Source organism: Nannospalax galili, unplaced genomic scaffold, assembly GCF_000622305.1.
Source record: "Nannospalax galili isolate Female #2095 unplaced genomic scaffold, S.galili_v1.0 scaffold747, whole genome shotgun sequence".
Classification (NCBI taxonomy): Eukaryota; Metazoa; Chordata; class Mammalia; order Rodentia; family Spalacidae; genus Nannospalax; species Nannospalax galili.
In genome coordinates this window covers 650,147-672,300 of record NW_008357686.1, presented here as the reverse complement: position 1 = coordinate 672,300, position 22,154 = coordinate 650,147, and the positions used below count along the sequence as shown (strand labels likewise).

The following is a 22,154-nucleotide window of genomic DNA, read 5'->3' as shown; positions in this document are numbered from 1 at the left end:
TGTGTGTGTGTGTGTGTGTGTGTGTGTGTGTGTGTGTGTGTGTCTACTTCCATGCCATAGCAAATGTGTGGAGGTCAGAGGACAGTCTGCTGGAGTTGCTTCTTTCCTTCTACCATGCAAGTCCCAGGGGTCGAACTCAGGTTGTTAGGCTTGGCAGCAAGCACCTTTAGTTGATAAACCATCTTATCAGAACCTTCATTCTTTTTATGCTTTATGACCTGCCTTATGGTGCATTCTGGAAAATGTTCAATTTGCACTTAAGAGGTTTGTCTATTCTGTTTTCTAGTGGAGTGTCCCACAGATGTTCCAGGTCTGGTTAGTTTATAGTATTGCTAATTTTTCCTTCCTTTGATCTACTTATCTAGTATCCATTATTGAGAATAGGGTATTGAATTCTCAAATTATTGCTTCCCTCTTTTTTTCAGTTTTCTCTACCCATTCTGCCAGTTATCATATCCATTTATTTTAAGGCTGCATTGTAAAGTTTTATTTTGATGCTCTATTGTAAGGTGCATTCATATGTGGGTTTTTTGTCTTTTGAGACAGTCTTGCTATGCAGCCCAGGTCAGCCCCAAATTGGTGATGCTCCTGCTTCAGTCTCCTCAGTGTTCAGATTACAGTTGTGCATCATCATGCCCAACTATAACTGTTTTCAACTTGACGGTCTGACCTTTTCTATTTTTGTGGTGCTAGAGATTGAGCTTAGTGCCTCCTCAGACAAGCCAGGCAAGATCTTTATCACTAAGTTACATCCTGAACATTCTTTTTTCATTTTTAAATTTGAGACAAACTGGCCTTAAACTCATTGTGTAGCCCAGAATTTGCAATCCTCCTTCCTCAGCGTCTGAGTAGCTCAGATTACAGGCCTGCGTCATCAATCCTGGCTGGATTAAAATTTTTTATTTGTTATTTTTATTTTTTATGTGTGTGAGTGTATTGCCTGCATGTATGTAAGTGGACCACATGCGTTCAATGTCCATGAGGCCATAAGGGGGCGTTGGATCTCCTAGAACTAGAGTTACTAAAGGTTATTGACTGCCATGTAGGTGCTGGGAGCTGAATCTGGGTCCTCTGCAAGAGCTGCCAGTGCTCTTAACCACTAAGCCATATCTCCATCCTGGATTTGCTTTTTAAAACAGCAGCCTGATAATATATGCCTTTGGATTGGATGGTTCTTTCACATTTAATATTATTATTCATACACAAGTCATTTTGCTTATATATGCTCATGCACCTTTAGGTCAACTTTTGATGTCATTCCTCTCTACCTTGTTTTTAGAGACAGGGTCTCTCACTGACCTGGAGCTTACTGAGTATGCTAGACTGGCTGTCCAGTGAGTCCTAGGCATCCTCTTGTCTGTCTCCTAGCTTTGAGATTATAAACATATGGCACCATGCTTGACTTCTTACATGCGTCATAGGGATTGAACTCAGGTCATCATGCTGGCATGGCAAGTACTTTGCTGATTGCCCTATCTCTCCAGCGACTCCCCCAACCCTGTTTTGATTTTTGTTTCTATATATCACTTGCCCTTTTTTGTTTTTTATCTTCCTTTTACATTAAATGGTTATTATGTGATTTAAGAATATTTTCATAATATTAGAGTTAATTTTGAGGAATTTTTAGTGATATCTTTAGGGCTTACAATATACATTTTAATTATTTGCATCAACTTCAGGTTTATGGTGACCTAGTTCTAATGAAATAGTGGCACTGTATATAGCTTCATTGCATCCCTCTCTTTTTGGTATTATTATTACACATACATATAAACATATTTATATATGTTGTGAGCCTAACAAAACATTGCTTCATTATTACTTCATATAATTTTATGCCTTTTTTGTCTTTTTTTTTTTTGAGACAGGGTCTCCCTGTAGCTCCATCTGTCCTGGAACTCATTAGGTAGATCAGGCTGGCCTTGAACTCACAGAGAGCCGCCTGCCTCTGCCTCCCAAGTGCTGGGATTAAAGGTGTGTGCCACCACATCTGGCCCAATTTTATGCTTTTTTAAAATATTAGGAAAAGAGACGAAAGGAGGCTGAATACATATTTTTAATGTTTGGTATACAATATTTTTATTTATTCTTTGGGTTGTTGGCATTTCTTCCTGTGGATTTGAGTTACCATTTGGTGCCATTTTCTTACTTTGAGAGAGCTTTCTTCTCATCCCCCTCCTTTGTGCTATTATTACTATTTTTATATGTTCATAATCCTAACAGTACAATCATATTCATATTATTTTATGCATTTCCTCTTTAAATAAGTCAAGAGAAGGGGAAGAAATACATAATTTTATTATCTTTTCTTATTTTCCATATAATTACCTTTACTAGTGTTCTATGTTTTTCATGTGGATTCAAATTACTGTCTGGAGTCAGTAGCTTACACTCTGAAGAACTTCATTTAGTTTAGTTTTTTTTTTTTAGACAGGGTCTCCCTGTAGCCCCAGCTGGCCTGGAACTTGCTATATAGATCAGGCTGGCCTCAAAGATCTTCCTGTCCCTGCCTGATGGGATTAAAGGCATGTGCCACTAGGCACAGCTCTGTTGTCTTTTAAACCGGGACTGTCTTTATTAATTTTGCTTTATGTTGTTTAATTTTTTTCCTTCTTTTTAGTTAATGTAATAACTACACATGTCTATGGGAGTACAATGCAATATTTCAATACATGTATATATAACCTATTTTGATCAGATCAAGGTAACTAGCATTTCTGCTTACTTAACTGTTTATGTTTGACACTGTCAAGCTGCTCTCTGCTAGTTCATCATAAAATAGACATAGGCTATTGTTCTAGTCACCCCACAGTACTGTAGAACATTAAAACTTATTGTTCTCATCTGTGTTACTGTACCCATTATCTAACTTTCTTCTATCCTCCCATCACTTATACTTCCTAGCCTCTAGGAATAGCCATTCTACTTTCACAAACAATTATTGTTATTTTTATTTTTAAAATTTATCTTATGGGGCTGGAGAGTTGGTTCAGCCGTTAAGAGCATTGGCTGCTCTTGCATTTTACCCAGGTTCAATTCCCTGTACCCACATGGTGGCTAACAACTGTCTGTAACTCCAGTTCCAGGGGAATCCAATGCCCTCTTCTGACCTCTGTGGGCATTGCATGACACAGGTGAACTTACATACATGCAGGCAATGCACTCATACACACAAAATAAAAAAGTATATATTAAAAAGTTGTTTTCAAAGTAATAGATTTCATATGGAATTTTCATACATATTTCATTTTGGTTTATTTCCCCTCCCCTCACCTGCTTCCCCTCAACTTCCTGCCCCCCTTTCCTCCTGCTGTATTCTTTTGCCCCCAGTATTCTTCTTTCCCCTTAGTTCATGCTAGTAGGAAAATGCTGTAAAGCAGAGGAAGAAGGATCGTGAGTTCGAGGCCAGACTGGGCAGACAAGTTTTTTAAGAAGTCCACATATGGGGGCACTGGAGAGATAGCGCAGTGGTTAAGAACACTGAGTGTTCTTGCAGAAGACCCGGGTTCAATTTCCAGCACCCACATGGCAGCTAACAACTGTCCATAACTTCCAGTTCCAGGGGACCTGCCAGCCTCTTCTGTCCTCCGCGGGCATTGCACAACACAGTGCACTTACCTACATGCAGGCAATACACACATACACATAAAATAAAAATAATAAAATATTTTTTAAAAAGTCCACATATGAGAGAAAACATATAATATTTGTCTTCTTTTTCTGACAGGCTCTCCCTAGTCCCAGCCTACCTGGAACTCACTATGTAGACCAGGCCTGCCTCTGCCTCTGGAGTGCTCGGACTAAAGGCATGCACCACCACACCTGGTAGTATTTGTCTTTTTGTGTCTAGATTATTTCACTTAATGTCCCCCAGGTCCATCTCATATTGCCATATTGCCATAATTAATTGCATTAATTCTTTCTATAGCTAAGTAATATTTCATTATATGTGCAAATATATAGTGAATGTATCTCTTTGATATGCTGATTTCATTTTATTTGGATATATGTGCAGAAATGGGATAGTTAGATCATTGGTAGATCTATTTTTAGTTTTTCTTTGTGTGTGATCCATCCATAATTTTTCTTATAATGTTTCTATTAATTTATATTCCCACCATAGTATATGTGGATTTTCTTTTCTCCATACCCTTGCCAGCATGTTATTTTTGCTTTTTTGGTAATAGCTATTCTGACTGAAGTAAAGTGATATCTCATTTTTGCATTCTCCTAGTGGCTAATGATGTTAAACATTTTTTCATATTTTGTTGGCTAATTCGGTTTTTTTTTCTCTTGAGAAATGCCCAATCTGATAATTTGCCCTTAAAAAAGGGATTATTTGCTTTTTTATTGTTCAGTTCCATCTATAGCTTAGATATTAATCCTTTGTTAATAGTTTTGCAGTTTCCCTCTGTCTCCTCACTCTTGTGATTGTGTCCTTTGCTATACAGAAGCTTCTTAGTTTAATATAATTTCATTTATTTCTTTTAATTTTCGTTGCTTGTGCTTTGGAGTTCTCATCCCAAAAAAAGGTATTGCTTAAACCAGTGTCTTTAAGTGTTTCCTCTATGCTTTCTTTCAGCAGTTTTACAGTTTCAGGTCTTATGTCCTTAGTCCATGTTGTTCATTTTATTGCAAGGTGAGAGATGGGTCAACTTTCAGTCTTTTGCACGTGGACATCCAATTTTTGCACCACCATTTATTGAAGAGGCTGTCCTTTCTCCAGCACATGTTTTGGTGTCTTTGTAAAGAATCATCTGGCTGTAGATGTATGGGTTTCTTTTCTAGTCTGTTCCATTGCTCTGCGTGTACACTTTTTATGCCTGTCTTGGTTACTACAGCCTTATTGTGTGTCTTGATATCAGGTAGTGCAATGCCTTCAGCTTTGTTCTCAAGAATGCTTTGGCTTTTTTAGGTTCTTTGTATTTCTATATGAATTTTAGGATTTTTTTTTCTATTTCTGTAAAGAATGTCACTAGTATTTTGATGCGAATTGCAGTGAATCTAAGTTGCTTTGGTCATTGATGTTATTACATTCTATTTGTTTGTTTATTTATTTGTGTGTGTATGTGTATGGGCATGGGCATGCAATGATGCATGTGTGGAGGATAAAGCACAACTTGTGGGAGTTAGTTTTTTTCCTTCTACCCTGTGGGTTCCAGGAACCAAACTCAGGTTATTAGGCTTGGGTACAAGTGCCTTTACCCACTGAGTCACCTTGTGGGCCCAAGGGCATTTTAAATAATATTAATTATTGTAATCCATGAGATCTTTCACTTTTTTGCATGTTTTCTTCAATATTTTATTTTATTTTTTTTGAGATAGGGCATCACTATGTAGCCCTGGCTGGCCTAGAACTCAATATGTAGATCTGGCTGGTCTTGAACTCACAGAGATCTACATGCTTCTGCCTCCTGAGGCTGGAATTAAAGGTATGCACCATCAAGTCTGGCTTCTTCAAGTTTTAAAAAATATTTTATTTATTATTTTTACTTTATGTGTATGAGTGTATTGCCTTTATGTATGTGATGGCACCCGTGTTGACACCCATGTCGTGCAATGCTGCGGAGGTCAGAAGAGGGCTTCGGATTCCCCTGGAACTGGAATTAAGGATGGTTCATAGCCGCCATGTGGATGCTTGGGAATTGAACCTGGGTTCTCTGCAAGAGCAATCAGTGCTCTTTAACTGCTGAGCCATCTCTCCAGCCCCTTCTTCAAGTTTTTAATTAGTATTTTGTAATATCAATTTAGAGTCTTTCACTTCCTTGGTTAAATTTATTCCTAGGTATTTTAGTTTTTGTGGTTATCATGAATGGGATTACTTTTGTGATTTCTTTCTCAGCAAGTGATCGGTGCATAAAGATGCACTGATTTTTCTATGCTGATTTTGTATACTTTGTAAGATTACTGAATTTGTCAATCAGTTCCAAAGGTCTTTTGTGGAATCTTTAGGTTTCCCTATAAAAAGAATCTTGGCATCTGAAAATGGGTAGAATTCAACTTCCTCTCTATTTGCATGCCTTTTTTCTTGCATACCTGGTATGGCTAAGGCTTACCTTTATTTTGTTGTTTTTGTTAGATACAAAATTATTGGTACCTTAAAAAAACCTTTTTGCCTCTATTGCTTCTGATGAAAAGTTAACTATTATTATTTTGGGGATTCCCTTATATCTGATGAGTCTTTTTTCTGTTCTTGCTTTTGAGATAGGCTCTTTCCTTTTTAACATTTTACTACAACATCTCCTGGGTCTGACCTCTGTGTTTACCTTACTTGGAATTAACTGAATCTGGGAATGTAGATAAAGATTTTCACCAAATTGAGGTCTTCTCTTTAGCAATTATTTCTTTGAATATCTTTCTTTGTCCTTTTTACACTCTTTCCAGTATTCTACTTATGCATGTTGATGTACTTAATTATGTCCTACATATCTCTGAGACTGTTTATCTTTTTTCATTCTTTTCACTCTGTGTTCTCTAGATTGCATAATCACTATTAATATATTTTCAAGTTGCCTGATTTATCCTCCTACCAACTCCAATCTACTGTCAAATCCCATCTAGCAAATTTTGCATTTTGATTATTGTTCTTTTCAAGTCAAGAATATCTATTTGGCTCTAGGTATGGTGGACATACCTGCAATCCCAGCACTTGGGCAACAGGGACAAGAGGATTGCTGCAAGTTTGAGGACAGCCTGGGCTATGTAGTGGGTTTCAGGCTATCTCGGGCTACATAGCAAGAGCCTGTTTCCCTCCCCAAAAGAAAGGAAATGGAAGAATATATTTGGTTCCCTTTTCCTTACAATTTCCATATCTTCATGATATACTTTATTTTGTTGAGATATTGCCATCTTACCTTCCTTTATTCCTTTTTTTTTCTATAAAGTGTCTTGCTATGTAGCCAGGCTAGTCTTGAACCATGATCCTTCTGCCTCAGCCTCCTGAGTGCTGAGATCATAGGTGTGTACCACCACCTATAAGAAAATCCTGTCTCTTGTCCTATTTCCTTAAGAGTTGCCACCTTGAATTTATTTATAGTAACTGCTATGAAATGTTTGTCTGCTAAGTCCACTATCTGAGCCCCTTGAAAAGTAGTTTTCATTAGATGCAGTTTTTTTCTATGTATGACAGAATTTTCCCATTTTTGTATATCATAATTTTCATTGTAACCTGGAAATTTAAAATAATATATTATGGTAACGTTGGGTAGTGATTTTTACCTACCTCATACCAGAGAAGGTAGTGGTTGTTAACTGTTTGGTCATTTATTTGTTTAATGATTTGACTGGATTTACTCTGTGAAATCTATCCTTCCTGCAGTGTAAATCCACTGAGGTGCCTGCTGAGCCTCCCCCACCGTGTTTACTTTTCTTTTAACCCTTGGGCTGCCATAATAATTTATTTTAAAGGCTGTGTATATGCCCCTTAAGTCAGTTAGAGTTTTATGTTTTTACCACTGATGTTTTTTGTTTGGTATTTACTATCACAATTCAGGAGTTTATATTTTTTGCTCCCTGCTCATCCAGAGATTAGTAGTTTTGCAGTTCCCTTTTTGATAGCTTCAGAGGGTGAAAAGCCTGGGGGCATGAGTGTAGTGCTCTAGACTATTGGGGTAAGCTTGATTTTTATTTTAAGCTTGGTTTCCCAGGACCACCCTTGGGCTAGAGCGGGTTATTATTCAGTCAATGTTTAGCCAGAACTGCATCATCAAGCCTCTTGTGGCAGTGATACATTTCCCCTGTGCTGATGGGTCAGTGTGCAGTTCAGGGAATGCTGAAGTTTGTCCTAAGGCCTTCTCTTAGTGCTGCTAAGTGGGTATAGCCTAGCACATACGCACACCACAATTCGTGCAGCTGACTGTGATACCAGGAGACCTCCTTGCTATTTCTATTAAACTGACAGTTGTGTCATTTTACGTGCATCATGGAGCTATTAGCCAGTCTCCACTTAAATTTTCTTTACCAAACTTTCCATTTTTTCTTACTCATCACACCCTCAAAGTTTTGTTTTCAATAGCTCACATTCAAGTTCATATTCCTTTGAGGTCCAACTTGCCAAGAGGGATATGGGAGAAAGTAGGGGATGGCTAGGTCTCCTTGCTGAGATGGTCCTGCTCAGAACCCACAATACCTAGCAGGGGTTTAAGAGCCTCCCTTTCCCCATGGGGCTGATCAGTGTATACAGAGCCATTCAACATACCTGGTCCTACTGCCTACGAAGTGTACACAGGACCCCTTAGCACACAGTACTATGGGAGCTCCAATAAGTCTGTTTCTGTTAAAGTGGGTTTTTCTTGTGCCTGCGTCACACATTTTCAAACATGAACATAAACGTGTTTGGTTGTGGAGAATGAGTCAGAGTTGTGCTCTACATATTCAGGAAAGGAAAGGCTAGTTTCAGTAAAAGCCTGCTTCTGTTACCTGGACAAAAATCGCACCTAGGCCCAACTCAGACCTGGTATTGACTGTGTCACTCCTCACTGGCATAAAGGCAAGCCCTGAGCTGGGTATGAGGACAAGGATGGGGTATACACAGATCCGAGGGTCCTGATCCTAGGGATCCTGGATGAGTCACAGACAGTGCAATGTGGCCATGGAAGGCGCCTGTTCCTGTTGGCCATGCTGAGAAGCAGGGCTTAACTCTGTAATGTGAACTCATAGGTGCTAGTCTCCCAGTGAGGGATGGTCCTTGTCTAGCATGCTGCGTTCTGTGAAGGTCACATGGCCATCTGTGTCCACGAGCATGATGGTGTTGGTTCTGGTGCTGTAGTTGGCGCAGCATGCATACACAGCTGTGTACTTGTTCAGCATGGGCTGTAGATACTCCTGGCCTTGGTCCTCAGTGGCTGGGTCTACAATTGTGCCTTCTCATTGTTGAATATATCTAGGACCTGGGCAACAAGGGCGTCCTTAGGGAGTGCCTGGCTCTGCTCTACCATGTCCATGAAAAGCTGCTTGCTGAAGCACAGCTTCCTCCAGGGCATCTCTAGCAGTGCACCACTTAGCCCATAGGTTCCGGGTAACAAGGTAGTAGGCTCAATGTCTCCTTTTGCTATGCTCAGGTCAGCTGCTATGAGGTTAAAGCCGTTGTACAGGTGACCCACTCCAGAGACCCTCTTCAGGTAGGACAGGCTGTCCATGTAACTGGTCAGAAAGTGGGTCACAAGTTCGCCACCAAGGATCTCATTGTTGTTCCCCCAGAAGTCTGCCAACTCGGATGGTCTGTGGTAGAATTCATCTCTGTTGGCTGCCAGGATGAGGCTGTATACATTTCTGGAAACAGGACAAGGATCAAACTTAAAGAAGATGATGCACATGGGTTTCAAGGGTGGCTTTGCTCATGTGTCACAAGGTCTGGTGGCCCTTGGCACACCTATACCATGCCAAAAATATGTGCAAGATGTGAAGGGAAAGGGAATCCTCTTCATCCTGTGGGCCAGGGCTTCCTGTTCTCTAAGGATGCCAGTGGAAGTCTTCCAGAATCACAGCTCAGATTCTCCAGGCCTAACAACCAGGCAATTCGCCTTCTCCGCCACCACCACCGGCTTCAATTCCATTTTTTATATACTATCCTTAGACATGGGATTCTCCACCTCTGTTCCAAATAAAGTCTATCCCCCAAACAGATCTAGGAGTTCTTTCAACTTTATGGCTATCCTATCTCTTATGGGCAGAACTCCTATGTTACTGCTCCAGACCTAGGGATGGTAACTCATTTTTTCCATGACTGGTATATCCAGCTACTGGTCTTCTTAGAGTGCCCTTCCAGTTGTTTAATCTCTGCCTTTGAGTGAACTGAGGTTGGAATAGTCAGGGACTTGGTGCTCTCAATCTGAGATGTTTAGGGTAAAGCTGTGTCCTTCATGTGGGAGGTAGGTAGAGGGAGAGAGACCTGGTCCTCTTGGCCATGCCTTTTTGGCACACAGCTTTGGCAAAGGTACTGAGAAAGATGAGAAATGTTAGCCACTTGTACCTCCTTGGGGGAAATCAGATGCCCAGTCTGGGAACTAGGGGGAGAAAGAGTGCCTGTCTTCTTGACTGTTCCTGCCTGGAACAGCTTGTTTAGGGTAGGGCTTCTGTAGAGCAGAGTTGTGGTGAGAGAGTGGGTCCCAGCTCAAATGCCACAGACTAGTATTGTTGCTCTTTCTGAGATTTAGTAGATTTTTCTTAGATTACCATGCCCTGAAGACAATTTCCAGAGACTTTAAATGACTTGGATTGCTTATTTATTTATTTATTTGTTTGTTTAATTTTTGTTGTTCTTAGTAATTATCACCAGCTGTATTGTTGTTTTGGAGTGGTTCTTCAGAGTTCCTAACTGTACCATTCTGAAAGTCTTTATCCTGGTTAACTGCTCTCCCCACTTTCATTTTTTTTCTTCTAATATCTATTCTTTTTTTTGAGACAGGGTCTCCCTGTAGCCCCAGCTGACCTGGAACTCACTATGTAGACCAGGCTGGCCTTGAACTCACAGAGATTCACCTGTCTCTGCCTCCAAAGTGCTGGGATCAAAGCGTGTGCCACCACACCTGGTTTCTAACATCTATTCTAACATGGCAGCCAGAGTGAGAACATTAAATATGTCAGGTTATACCTCTGGTCTGCTCAAAGCTTCTTCATGGTTTCAGTATATAAAAGCTAGAGTTCTTAAAATGGTCTACAAGGCTCTAAACCTTGGACTTGGTTAAATATTTGACCTTGTCCTCTTACTATTCTTCCTGTCTTTCATTCTGTTCCAGACACTATCTTCCTTCTCCATCCCTCAAGGCAGGCATATTTCCAGTAGTGTCCTTGTGTGGTTTGGGTATTAAGATGTATTGATCCTATAGAATGAGCTGGGAAGTGCTCCATTTTTTTCTTATTTTTTTGGAAGACCTTTTATAAGACTGGAATTAATTCATGCTTGACTATTTGGTTAAACTATCGACACATACTGTTCTTTCCTTGTGAAAATATTTTAAATTACTGGCTGAACTTCTTTCTTTTTTTGAGAAACGGTTTCATGTAGCCTAGGCTTTGAACTTGTTAAATAGCTGAGGCTGACCTTAAACTTCTGATCCTCCTGCCTCTATCTCCCAAGGGATGAGTGTCTAGGTTTGTGCCACCATGCCTGGCTTCCGACTGATTTTTGTAAGCTTTATTTTTTCATTTTATGTATGTATGTGTCTCTTTGTGGGTATGTACAAGTGAGTGCAGTTTCCCGAGTAGGCCAGAGATGTTGGATCCCTGGAGCTGGAGCACCCACACCTTGCTATTTTTCATATCCAGGAACTAGCAAAATGCTCAATCCAGAGGATGTCTTTAACCTGTATTTGTTGAAATAAAAAATGAGTGACTAAAATGATTCAGAAGAAATACCTATAACTGTGTTACTCAAGAAGAACAGGGGGCTAGGAGAGATGACTCAGCAGTTAAGAGCACTGGCTGCTCTTGCAGAAGACCCAGCTTTGATTCCCAGGACCTACATGGCAGCTAACAACATCCAAAACTCCAGTTCCAGGGGATCTGACATTCTCTTCTGACCTCTGTGGGTGATGCGTGACATGGGTGCACTTATATATGTATATAAGTGCAGGCATAACACTCATACACATAAAATAAAAATTAAAAAATTAAAAATTTTTCTAGAAAAAGAAGAAAGAACAGGGCTGGAGAGATGGTCTAGCACATGAAGGCACTTGCCACTAAGCTAGGACTCACATGGTGGAAGGAGAGAAGACTCCCACAAGTTATCCTCTAACCTCCACAAGCACACAGTGGCACAAATGGGCCCATATACATACACGTGCAGACACACATACACACACACACACACACACACACAAATAAATGTAATAAAAAGAAAAAAGAACATAAGGACAAAATTTCATGTACAGGATGGCTACCCTTGTGGGAGAGGTAGCTCTGACTTTACTGAGCTATAGGAAAACTAATTAACAGCATGGGTGGGCTCCATTAGAATAAGAAAGGAGAGCAGAGAGGAAAGGGTCGATAGAGGAAGTACTGTGAAGCCACAAAGTCTGGATTTCTATTTGAATGAGCACAAAGTTGCTTGAGGGTTATTAAAGACACAGTTAAAATTATGCCATTACAAAGGACCTGCGCTGCAAGCCAAGAGGGAGGGAGATGGGCTAGCTAGCAGGTAGTTACAGTAACCCAGAGTACACTAGACATGGCAATGCAAAGTGGCACAAAAGAGGGCTGGGCTTGGTGAATTATTCCATATGAGTGAAGACATAGGAGCAACAAGGTTGCTGAAGATTGTGGAAAGTAGAGTAGGTGTGGAGAGCAAGACCAGTGGTTAGGAAATCAAGGTTCAGTTTCAGTACGGATATTATCTTTTGTCAGTGGGAGTGGTGGTGCATAACTGTAATCCCAGCAGGGGCAGAATGACTGCTACAAGTTTAGAGCTAGTTGGTCTATACAGTGAGTTTCAGGCTTGCCAGAGATACATAGTGAGAGTCTGTCTCAAAAACATGAATAAAAATAACCCCAAGCCAAACCAAAACAAAATGATTTTTTTGTCAACCTGGCTGCTGTGTCTACTTTCCTAAGCAATAAAACAAAGAGGTTCCCTATGTCAATGATCAACAAATATGTTAAATAGCAAAATATCTCTTGAAGCAATTTCTCTGTCTTTATTCCTATCACTCTAGCCTAGACTCTCATTGGTTGTTACTTGGATCACTGTTTTAACCTATGCTGTGACTTCTTTACATCACTTCTGTACCATACAATATGGCTGACAAACAGTTGGCATTATCTTTTAAAAATGTCAATTAGAGGGGCTGGAGAGATGGCTCAGCAGTTAAGAACACTGGTTGTTCTTGCAGAAGACCCAGGTTCAAATCCCAGCACCCACATGGCAGCTAACAACTGTCCGTAACTCCAGTTCCAGGGGATCCAACGGTCTCTTCTGTCCTTTGTGGGCATTGCACGACACGGGTGCACTTACCTACATGCAGGCAATACACACATACACATAAAATAAAAATAATAAATAAAATATTTTTAAAATGTCAATTAGGTTATAGTCCTGTACTATAATGCTACTTTGGTCAGCCACAGACTAGATATATGACAGTAATCCCAAAAGACGAAAATGGAACTGGGCTGGGGAATGTAGCTCAGTGGACGAGTGTTGGTCTAGCCACATAAGACCCTAGGTTTAGTCCAAAGAATCACACACATAAATGAAAGGAAGGAAGGATGGAATGAAGAAGGAAGGAAGGAAGGGAAGAAGGAAGGGAAAGGAAGGAAAGAATAGAAAAGAGAGAAAATTAGAACCGGGGCTGGCTCAGTTGATAAAGTACATGCTGTGTAAGTATGACAACCTGAGTTCAGATCCTCACATCCAATGTAAAAGCAGGGTGTGGTGGTGCAGGCCTATAATTCTAGCAGTGAGGAACTAAAGACAGGCAGATTCCTATAGCTTACTGGCCAGCCAGTAAATTGGCAAGCTCCAGGTTCAGTAGAGGGTGATCAAGGAAGACACCAAACAGTGACATCTGGCCTCCACATGTACAAGCACAGATGTGTACACACAAACATACACACGAACACACATACAAAGAAAAATGGAATTAGAAACTTCCTACTGCCTCATGCCATCATAGCTGTCATAATGTTGCAGCATATCTCTCACATTTGTGGTGATGCTAATATAAAGAAGCCTACTGAGCTAACAGTCACATAAAGCATAGCACATACAATTATGAACAGTACCTAATTTTATTTTATTTAGACATAGGGTCTCATTGGGTAGCCCTGGCTGGCCTGGAGCTTTATGTAGACTAGGCTGGCCTTGAACTCTGCCTCTGGAGTGCTGGGATTAAAGGCTTGCCCACCACACCCATCTCAGTACCTACTTTTAAATGATAAGAAGTGGCAATGTTACTGGACTAAGTATTTACTATAGTATATATTAAACTTTTTTTTTAACATTTGTGTGTGCGTGCGTGTGTGCATGCATGTGATGGCTCATATATGGAGATTGAAGGACAACTTGTGGGAGTCAGCTCTCTTTTTCGACAATGTGGATCCCAGGGATTGAACTCAGGCCATCAGGCTTGGCACCAAGTACTTTTACTCACTGAGTTTTTAGAATATATTCTTCTTAATTATACACACAAAAAAACTCAATGTAAAACAGTATGCTAGCAGGGCATGATGGTACATAGCTGTAATTTCAGGGACTGAGATAGAAGGATTGCTGGAAGTTTGAGACCACCCTGGGCTACACAGAAAGTACTAGGCTAGCCAGTTGGAAACTCACCCTGTCTTAAAAGAAAAAACCAAACCAGACAAAACAAAAAATCACCAAGAACCAAAAACACAAAGCCAAAGAAGCAAACAGTAACATCAACAACAAAAATAGCATATTGTGTTGTAGCAGCAAGCTCATCCATCTTGTGTTTATTGAATCTCTCAATTGCATCAGGAGGCTGTGTGGAGTGTCTGACTTGTACCATGCAGGTTTTTCTAAGTACCTCTAGAGTGTTTTCACAGTCACGAAATTACTCAATAGTGTACTGCTCAGAATATATTCCTATTTTTGACACTGGACTGTCTATTACTCCTCTACTTAAAAACTCCCTGACTCCCAGTGTACTTGGAGTCAGATTGTGGTTTGTTTATTCAACCTATGAGAACCGCACATGCTGAGGCTCCTGCCTGTCTCCATGATCTCATTCTACCCTGCTCTCCTTGTTCCACATCACACACTCCATTCTCATGGGCATCTTTCCCTTTCCTGGAGTGTGGCCAGTCTTTTCACACACTGTTCCTTCTGCCTGGAATGCAGCTCTTTGTTAAGGTTCTTCATATCCTTTATACTTCAGGACTAGCCTTGACCCCACCCCCACCCTCAGCTCATTCCTGATCTCTGTATCATCTGTTTCTTTTTTCGTATTTATTGCAACGTGTACCTATTTTATTATGTGTTTACTGTTAATTTTATATTAGATTTACAAGTTCTTTTTGTTGTTGTTTTAGACAAGAGCTCATGTAGCACCAGTTGTCCTCAACTCCAGCTGGAGGTGACCTTGAACTTCTGATCTTCCTGACTCTACTTCCCAGTGCTGGGATTACAGGTGCGTGCCACCACACCTTGTTTTATGTTGTACTGGGGATTATCCTCAGTTTTAGATTCTAAAAGATGGGGATGATGTGTCAACTATGGCAACTCCAGTATCCAGATGTTAAAGGGCAGAGTGAAGAAAGAGGATGAAGAGATTTTAAAGAGTTCCATTGCATTTTGAGACTAGCACACCTAGTTTTCCCCAGCTTGTAGTGTAAAATATTAACAGGGATTGGAGACAGTAGCCAGAGGACTCAGAAAATTCACAGCACCTAGTGCTAGTGGAATTCAGGAATTTGTTAAGTACTTACTCTGTGCTAGGCTCTATGCTGAGCACTGTCTATGGACAACAGAACAATGAATAAGTTTATATTTCTACAGTTTGCATTCAAGAAAGTAGAAATAGGAGATAAGGATGTACAGATGATAATAAAAGGCAGAATTTAATCAAACAAAGGCCTCTGAGGCAGGGGTTTAGGAAAAGCTTCAAGGAAATTTACTCTGACCCTGAAGTCAACAAGTTCCAGTCCACAATGAAATAAGAGCACAGACAGTCCCTTCTGTTCTTTCTCACAAAATACTTCATAAGAGGGGGTTGGAAAGCAAAATATTTTAGATGATTTTTGAGGAACTGTGTTAAAGGGGAGACAACCAGGATTTGGAAATTTGGCTTTGCCATTTGCTGTTTGGGAGACCTTGGACATAGACAATTTGTTCCTCTTTTTACAAATGGTTGTTGCAGGCCTACTATGGGCCAAGCCCTGTATATATGCTATTCTACCAAATCATTTATCATTTTCTTTTTAAAAAGATTTATTTTATTTTTGATTATGTATGTGTATATGTGTGTGTGTGTCTCTCTCTGTGTGTCTGCATGTGAATGTGGGTACCCTTGTAGACCAGAGATGCTGCATCTGCTGGAGCCAGAGTTACAGGTGGTTGTGAGCTGCCAGATGTGGGTTCTGAGACTCAAACTTGGGTCCTCTGGAAGTACAGTACTGTGCTATCGCTCCACCCCAGAATCATATATTTTTCTAAGCTTCAGTTTTCTCACTGTCTTTTAAAGTTAGCTGCCTAGATTCCTCGTTCCCAAATGATTAGGTCAGACTTGCAGGTAATCCTTTCTGTCTTTGGGAAGCACCTACACTTCTGTACTAAAATAATGGACTGGCTTTGGTGATCTCCTAAAGGTGCTAGAGGATACACTATCTATTTATGAGATGGGGAAAGTAGTTGGAAAAGTTGATGTTAAGTTTCTTTTGGGCATTGTTAGATGAATGAATTGTGAAGCAATGAATAATGTCCTGCATGTGTACTGTAAAGTGCATTACTGTCAAGAAATGACAACAATAAAATGACTAAGGGAAAGTTATAGTACATTGTGGGAATGGGTAACATGGCTGTCTTGAGATAATGCTTTAGATCAGTAGAGTAAGCAGGGTGGAGGAGAGGGGCTCTGTCAGCATGTCTCCCGGGATGGCCATGGAGCGCCTCATCTATTTCCAGATGATGGCTCTGCACATCTTTGGACAACTGTTCCTAATACAAAGGAAGACAATGCATCAGCTACCTAGGTTTGATGTTAAAAAATCTCTTGGGAGTATCCCATTCCTTTCTTGTAATTGTGTTCACCAAGCAGTCTTCTGGTTTTGAAACCAGTTTTTTGACTGGGAAGACCCACCATCCAGAAAGGCCTTATATGGATCTGGTCCTGCCAAATAGAATGTCAACTGTAAATTGCCACTTTGAGTTCTGCTTCATAAATCAAACTGTGATAGCATGGATCCACTCCTTAGAGACTCCTTATCTCATGACAGGCCTGAAAAAAACAGGAAGCACAATCACAGAGCAGGGGGCTGGAGAGATAGCTCAGTGGTAGAGTGCATAGTGCTTTTGCAGAGGATATGAGTTCAGTTCCCAGCATCCACATCAGACAACTTGCAACCACCTATAACTCTAGCTCCAGGGGATTTGATGCCTTTGTCCTCCACGGGAACATGCTCTCTTGCGTGTGCGTACACACACACACACACACACACACACACATACACATATGCACACACTAATACATGGACATACATATGCACATAAACACACATACACAAACACACACACACACACACACACACACACACACATACACACACACAAACACACACCAGTAAGAGCAAATCTCTGTGAGATTGAGGCCAGCCTGATCTACACAGTGAGTTCCAGACCATCTGGGGCTACAGGGAGTCCCTATCTCAAAAAATAAAAAATAAAATAAAAAATTAAAAAAAAAATTTTAAACCTTTGGAAGAAAATCCCCGTAGAACAGACCAATCCAGGGAGCTATGAGGTCTGGCTTGGAGCATCCACTGGCTTTACCCACTACATTACAGCAATAATAGACTCATATTTGTTCAGTGCTTTTAACTTTCAAAGCACTTTCATATATTATCTAATTTTATCATTTTATCTATTATACTTTATTTAGCTCACACGTAAAAATACATTTGTAGAGCAGTGCAAAGACATTAGAAAAGTGATGATATCGCAAATATGTTGGGGAAAAAATCTGTCTATGATAGAGTTTTGGCAAAATAAATCAAACTGAGGAAACAAAGGTAGAGTCTATGGTGCAGCAGGGTGACCCCAGATTTTGGAAATAACCTAGAATGACTGTGAGAGTGAAGGAACACCAAGACCTGGCTGCACATGTGTTGACGATGGAACCTTGGGAAATGCCTACGGGTAATAAGTGATCAGAGTGGACATGCAGGACTAGAGTGTACTTGAAGAAGTTGGAAACTGCTGAAGAATAATGTATTAAAGAGAGGTGGTGGTGGACAAATTATTTGAAAAAGCAGAATTAGATAACTAACATAGGTTACTGTTTGTCTACTCCCAACTGTGCAGAGGGGCAGGTAGGGAGGGATATGGAAGGGAGGTGCAGCCACCAGAGCAGTGACTGGACAGCAGACGGAACAAGTAGACCAGTTAATCACTCATACGGTGGAGATGAACAGTGAAAACCCTAAGCAGGTGGACTCCATTTAGAAGTAGGAGTTTGCCTTTGCTCACTGACTTTATCATTCTGCTTCCTTCTATTCTAACGCCATACTCATCAAGTCAATTTATGATTCATTATTTCAATTTCCTAGCTTCCCTGATCTTGGGAAAGAAATGCCCTGGGAGGAGATAAGACTATTGTTTGATTGATTACCTGCCAAGTGTATCTTCCTCTGCAAATTAATATAATTGAAATATATTTTATATGTCTGTTCCCCATTTATTTTGAAAACTTTTTAATATATTATTTTTTTTATGTGTATGAGTGTTATGCCTACATGTGTGTAAGTGCACCTGTGTCGTGCAGTGGCCCACAGAGGACAGAAGAGGGCATTGGATCCCCTGGAACTGGAGTTATGGATGGTTGTTAGTTGCCATGTGGGTGCTGGGAACCGAACCCGGGTCTTCTGCAAGAACAGCCAGTGCTCTTAATTGCTGAGTCATCTCTCCAGCCCTATTTTGAAAACTTTAAAATCTATAGAAAAGCTATAAGAAATACTACATCAAATTTGTCTTCATTTAAAAACAAAATTTACTAATTCATTGATGGATCTAACTGATCCAGTGTTATTTATTGAAAAGGCTTTCTTCTAATGAACTGCTTTTGGATCTTAGTCAAAAAATCAGTTGGCTATATTTATATGGGCCTATTACTGGGCTCTCTATTCTGTTTTTTCAATTTGTCTTTCTTGAACACCACACAATCTTCATTACTGTAGCTATATATTAAGTCTCAGAATTGGCGAAGTGATTCCTCCCACTTTATCCTTATTTTATGTGTTTTAGCTACTCTAACTCCTTTGTTTTTTCATGTGAATTTTACTATAATCTTGTCTACTACTTCAAAAAACAAACGAGAATTTTCATAGCAGTTGTGTTAACTCTGTACATAAATTTGGAGAATGAACATCTTTAGTATGTTGAGTTCCAATATATGAACACAGCATGCCTCTCTATGCAGTTAGAGCTTTATTGATTCCTTTTATCAGCATGGTTTAGACTCCAGCATACAAATAAAGTACCTGTTTGTTGAGATTCACACCTAATAATTTATTTTAAATTTGATTATAATTGGATTCAGAGGCATAGAACTACAATCCTAGCAACTAAGAGGCCAAGCAGGAGGATTGAGAGTTCAAGACCAGCCTGGGCTACATAGTGAGTTCTAGGCCAGTGTGGCCTACCTAGTGATACTGTGTCTCAAAACAAACAAACAAACAAACAAAAACAAACAATCAGACTCTAAAAACAAGATAAATCCCTAAAACTGATTGTAATTAACATTGTATTTTACGTTTTGGTTTCCTTAATAATATATAAAAATATGTTCATTGATAGTATATAGAACTAACTAAAAAATATTTTTTTGACAGGTGTCGTTGTATTGCCTATGCTGGTTTCAAACTCATGGGCTCAAGCAATCCTTTCGCTCCAGCTTTGCAAGTTCTGAGACTACAGGTGAGCACTACCATGCACAGTTAGAATTGATTCCGTATGTTGATATTGTAACCTACAGTTGTGCTGAACTCATTTATTAGTTCCAGGAGGTTTCTGTAGATTCCTTGAGATGTTCTATGTACATAATCCTGTCAGTTACAAATAGAGACAGTTATTTTTTTCCTTTCTGTTTTGTATGCTCCTGAGACAAAGCCTGCTGTGACTTTCAGATATGCAAAGCTGAGAGCAGGGATGCTGGTCTCTTTCTTTTTCTGTGCTGTATTTGTTTGGTTTAGGTGTCAGGATAATAGTATCTTAATAAAGAAGGTGGGAAGTGTTTCCTCTTTTATTTTCTGGAAGATTGTTAGAATTGGTATGAATTCTTCTTTGTTTGGCAGCATACCCCAGTGAAAATATCTAGGCGTGGAGGGTTAATTTCTTGGGGAGTTAAAAAGTTACAAATTTACTTTCTTTAATAGCTATGGATATACTGAAGTGATTTCATATTTGGTGAATTATGGTAGCTCATGGTTTTTGAACAGTGAGTCCATTTAATCTAACTTGCCAGGTTTATGCACACAGACTTGTTTGCTGTATTTATATCCTTCTGGTGTCTGCAGGGGCTGTGGTGATATCCTGTTTCATCCCCGAAGTTTCTAATTTGGGGCTTCTGTTTTTTTCTTTATCTGTTTCACTAAGATTTATCAATTTTATTGATTTTTGCACTGAACCACCTTTTATTTCACCAAGTTTCACTATTGTTTTCTATTTCATTTATTTCCTCTCTGTGTTATCTCTTCCCTTCTACTTACTGCAGGTTTATTTGCTCTTCTTTTCCAGTTTGTTAAGGTTGCTGCTTAAATTAATTGGAGGCTATCCTCTTTTAAATTAAGGATCTAATGTTATCAATTTCTCTCTCAGCATAGCTTTAGCTGTACTCTACAAATTTTTTACATCATTTTAATTCGGTTCAATGTATTTTAAAAATTCTCTTTGACCCATGGATTATTTAGAAGTACATTGTTTGTTAGTAAAGATTATTCTCTCTGTTTATTGATTTTTCATTAATTTAATTTTGGCTAGATAATACACCCTGTTGATTTCCTTGTTTAAATTTTGGTGGGTTTTGTTTTGACTCATGAAATGTTTCATTTTTATTTTTAAAATCTTTGATCACTTTTATATTTTGCTAAAACATATAAAACATAAACAATATCATAACTATCTGAAGTGTATAACCACTGGCATGTGTCACATTCATCATACTGTGCAAATATCACCACTATTTATTTATTGAAAATTTCCATCACCTCCAAGAGAAGTGCTATATCTACTAAGAACTATCCCCACCCATCTTCCCTTCTCCCAGCCGCTGGTAATATCTAATTTACATTCTATCTTTATGAATTTGTCTGCTATAGATATGCCATAGAAGTGGAGTCATATATATTTTTGTAGTCTTGTGCCTGCCTTATTTCATTTAGTGTAATGTCGCCAAGGTTTATCTCTGTTGTAGTATGTATCAGAATGTTATTCCTTTTAAATGTTGGACTAGTATTTCATTCCATGCTTATATCACATTTTCTTTATCTGTTCATCTCTTTATGGATATTTCCACTTTGCGGCTACTGTGAATAATGCTTTGTAAAACTAGCACTTAAGTATTTGTTTGACTCTCTGTTTTGAATTCTTTAGGTATATAATTAGGAGTGTAATTCTTTGTTCATAAGGCATTAGTATTTAACTGCTTGAGGAACCGCCAAACTGTTTTCTACACTGGACATGCAATTCCTAGCGGCAACATACAAGAAATCTAATTCCTCCATACTTCTTGGTTGTGAGTCTGAGACTTTAACAACTGCACCAGCTCTGCAACTTCAATTCCTCTATACTTTTGCTAACACTTGCTATTTTTCATTTTGTTTTTCTTATAGGTATCTCTAGTAGGTAAGATGTGGCATCTCATTATGTTTTTAATTTATATTTCCCTAATGACTAATGGAGTTGAGCATCTTTTTTGTCTATTAAATTCCTTTGCAAAATTTAAAATAGGTTGTTTATCCTTTTGTAGTTGGGTTGTAGGAGTTCTATTTATATACTGTAGATATTAACATATCATTTGAAAATATTTTTATGCACCTTGTAGATTCTTTTCACTTTCCTGATAACATCTTTCACAGTACAAAAGTTTATAATTATGACGTAGAACATATCTAATGTTTTCTTTCATTGCTCATGCTTTTAGTGTCATATCTAAGACTCTATTGACAAATATTAGGTCATGTAGACTTGTTTTTGGTTTTTGTTTTCTAAGATTTCTATGGTTTTAGCTATTTAAGTTTAGATTGATAATCCATTTTCTGTTGGATTAAACACTTGCTCAGCTATTTGGAAAGCTTGAGGTCTGAAGTAATTTCTATTTTTAAAAAATTATTTGTTTAATAGCCATATAATTAGAAGAAGCATTTCATTACAACAGCATTGACATAGTCAATAACAATTTCCAGACCTAAGATGCATCTCTTTCAAAATTGGCTGTAAATTTTTAGGTTTACAGTTGAATTGATACAGTTATACAAAGATCGGA

General features: G+C 39.1%; 1 protein-coding gene and 1 pseudogene across 3 annotated transcripts in view; both read right to left on the bottom strand.

The window, feature by feature from the left end:
* Hdac8 (histone deacetylase 8) overlaps positions 1–22,154 on the bottom strand; it is a 246,386-nt gene that overhangs the window by 77,464 nt on the left and 146,768 nt on the right. The window lies entirely within an intron of this gene.
* On the bottom strand, positions 8,634–9,491 carry LOC103751937 (annotated as a pseudogene).